Genomic DNA, 4,011 nt, shown 5'->3' on the forward strand with positions numbered 1-4,011 from the left:
GCAAAGCCAAAATGACATAATGGAGATAAGTAAACTCCATTGACATTATGTATTGGATTTTAAATCTTTTTTGGATATTTGTTAGTTTAATTTACAATGTTCTGTTATTGAATACTTATGTAATGTTATTTGATCTTTAATTTTAAAATGTATTTTTTTAATTTGTAGCGCAATGGTATCTCGTCCACTTATTTTATCACCTGGTCATGCAAAATGGGCTAGACTATGTGATGCAACAAGGGAAACTAGGCGAGAGGTTGCTAGAAATCGAGTTAGGCATCCTTTACAGGAGATTGGAAATTGTATACAAATGGGAGAAACAATAAATTCTTCAATTAACAGAAACAATTTTGCAAATCAAAATGTCATAGGTGTGGATGAAAATAGAAGCCACTAGAGCAATCCTCCTCCCCAACTTTAGCAGATCCTATGCATATCGATGTTGAATTTAATGATGTGTCTATCAATGCTGAATGCTTTGCAAGAAATTTATTTTGTAGTGCAATGGTATCTGGTCCACGGATTTTATCACCTGGTCATGCAAAACGAGCTAGACTGTGTGATGCAACAAGGAAAACTAGACGAGAGGTTGCTAGAAATCGAGTTAGGCGTTCTTTACAGGAGATTGAAAATAGGAGCCACCAGATACCATTTAATGATGTGGGAGAAACAATAAATTCTTCAATTAACAGAAACAATTTTGCAAATCAAAATGTCATAGGTGTGGATGAAAATAGATGCCACCAGAGCAATGCTCCACCAACTTTGGAAGATTCTATGCATATCGATGTTGAATTTAATGATGTGTCTATCAATGCTGAATGCTTTGCAAGAAATTTAGCTACTGTACGCAAGGGAGATTATAAAAAGGTAGAGAAAGGCTGTGCAAGCATTTGCTATACATATCCGGAGCAAAATGCAACTTTCATGACCTCCATGTTGCCTCTTTGGAAAATGTATAGTACATGAATTAAGTGGACTTGACTACGTGTGTTTAAAATGTAACTTTCATGACCTCCATGTTGCCTCTTTACTTTGGAAAATGTATAGTACATGAATTAAGTGGACTACGTGTGTTTAAAATGTCAAGCTTTGTGCTTTAAGGAAGAAGGTAGACGTATTCTCGAGAGTTTACAGGAAAGTATTATTGTTTAAATGGAAGTATAGGCTTGCCACATTTAATGGACCCACCTGCAAGGTACACAACACCCAAAAGTAAGGACTTCCTAAAAAGTATACGTGCATATAATAGTGCTTTGGCATGTGCATCTTTGGGAGCACACATAGATGAAAGACTTTTAAAGGGAAGGGGTGTGTATACGTTTAAAGCACATGGTCAAATCTATCATAATATTGGACCTTTGATGTGCCTACTGAGAGATCTGACAACATCCCTCGGTTTGCTCAATTGTATTTCTATGATACAGAACATGAACTTCAAAATAGATTACACCATGTGCACTCTAAAAATGCTACAAGATATGATGCATCATTGGTTGTAATCCATATGCTAAAGCATTTCGTTCTGCTGCAATGATGATGATGCGTACCTACTGAGAGATCTGACAACATCCCTCGGTTTGCTCAATTGTATTTCTATGATACAGAACATGAACTTCAAAATAGATTACACCATGTACCAGCTATAAAAGAGTGCACTCTAAAAATGCTACAAGATATGATGCATCATTGGTTGTAATCCATATGCTAAAGCATTTCGTTCTGCTGCAATGATGATGCGTACCTCAAATAGTTCCAACATCTCCATGGTCATTCCAGAATGTCGATTAGGAAATTGGCAATATCAAGCACCACGTGCTATAGAAGTTGCAGCCATAATGCCTGGACGAGGAGATGAAATAACCGTGGGTCATCGTGATATTTTGATAAATCTCTGTGATGAACGGAGGATTAAAAAGAATCTCAAATTTGCATAGATCTTATATGTCATTGATGTATGTGCTTTTGTTTCCAATGGGAGAAGATGGATGGAGCTCTTTTTCAAATATTAGTCAGAAAGACTATTATTCTTATAGGCTTCAAGTAAGAGAGGACACTACACAATGTCTTTTACGAGGAAGTAGACTTCTCCCAACAACTCATTGTAGACGCATATAGTTCCATGGAAGAATCTAGATTGGTATGGCTGCGAAATAATCAAAAGATTCTTTGAGTTGAGATGTATAAAGGATTAGTTGACATGGTTAATGCAAGAGATGGTACAAAATGTCTTGCTGGTAACTGCATTGGAAGAAGGGTTGTGTTACCATCTTCTTTTGTTGGTGGGCCAAGATACATGCATCAACTATATCAAGACTCCATGGCTATTGTTAGAAAGAGAGGAAAGCCTGATTTGTTTATAACATTCACTTGCAATCCACGTTGGAAAGAGATACAAGATGCATTGTTGTCAAGACAAACTGCTTCGGATCGTCTAGATTTGGTGAGCAGAGCCTTCTATCAAAAGTTCAAGGATTTGATGAATTTATTGATCAAACAGGCATTCTTTGGAGATGTTGTTGGCCATGTATGTGTAATTGAGTTTCAAAAGAGAGGTCTTCCACATGCTCATATATTATTGATTCTTGCAAATAGGCATAAACCTCATGAACTGTCTGACCATGACAAGTTAGTTTGTGCTGAGTTTCTTGATATACAAATCTTCCCTGAGTTGTATGAAGTCATTAGTCGATGTAATGTGCATGGTCCGTGCGGACGTTTGAAGCCTAACTCTCCATGTATGCTTGAAGGTAAGTGTAGAGCTAAATATCCACGACCCTTTTGTGCATCAACCACCCTTGATGAAAATAAAAATTTATCCTACGTACAGAAGGAGAGATGATGGAAGACATATCATGGTTGGTGATATTAAGCAAGATAATAGATGGATTGTTCCGTATAATCCATTTTTATCAATGAGATACAAGGCTCACATCAACGTAGAAATTTGCTCCACAATCAGTGTTGTCAAGTATTTATATAAATACATCTATAAAGGACATGATCGAGCAACTATTGTCATGCAAGATGGAGATGGAATAATTGATGAGATCAAAACCTATCTTGATGCATGCTACGTATCTCCATAAGAAGCTATATGGAGAATTTTTGGTTTTAAATTGCATGATGAAAAACCAAATGTTCAACGATTACAGATCCACCTCCTTGGACAAACCACAGTGACCTTTCAAGATTGTGACGATTTGTAAAGTGTTGTTGAACAATGAGAATAACAGAAAGACTACACTTACAGAATGGTTTGTTGCCAATCAAACGTACAATGATTCGGATGATCTTTTGTACATCGATTTTCCAGATAGATATGTCTGGATAAAAGGCTCCAATAGTTGGAGAAAACGTAAAAAGGATATTTCCATTGGTCGTATGTACAATGTTGTACCTTCTGCAGGAGATTTGTATTTTTTAAGAATGCTTCTTACTGTTTGTAAGGGTTGCAAGTCATTTGAGGAACTTCGTACTGTTGATGGCTATACCTATGCCACTTTTAAAGATGCTTACAATGCTAGGGGGATGTTGCAAAATGATGAAGATGATGGGGCATCCTTCTTGCAAACTGGAGCTCAATTGCGTGAGCTCTTTGCTATCTTATTGGTTTATTGTATGCCAACATCTCTTGAGTTATTATGGGACAAGTTTTTGGTAGAACTTTCAGAAGACTACTTTTATGCATTGCGGAGTTGTGGATATGATGTAAGCGTTTGTGGTGACATAGCAAAGGAACAAGCATTGGAAGACTTGGATGGTCTTTTGAGAGAACATGGAAAGAATTTATGTCACTTTCCTAGTATGCCTCAGATAGATCTGTCACAATCTCACTTGCTTGAGAATACTCTTCTTGCCGAAGAAACAATGTTTAATGTAGATGAACAAATGCGTGCTGCATCACAAATGGAAAGGGAATTAAATGAAGGCCAACACATAGCTTATAACAAAGTGCTATTGAAAGAAGTGAGGGAGCTGTATTCTTCTTGGATGGACCAGGTGGATCTG

General features: G+C 37.0%; 1 pseudogene; it reads left to right on the plus strand.

Annotated features, from left to right (window-relative positions):
* Window positions 1–1,181: 1,181 nt before the first annotated feature.
* On the plus strand, window positions 1,182–3,209 carry LOC147627257 (uncharacterized; annotated as a pseudogene).
* Window positions 3,210–4,011: the final 802 nt, after the last annotated feature.

Source organism: Cibotium barometz, chromosome 21 (assembly GCF_041138505.1).
Source record: "Cibotium barometz isolate CiBa-2024 chromosome 21, ASM4113850v1, whole genome shotgun sequence".
Lineage (NCBI taxonomy): Eukaryota > Viridiplantae > Streptophyta > Polypodiopsida > Cyatheales > Cibotiaceae > Cibotium > Cibotium barometz.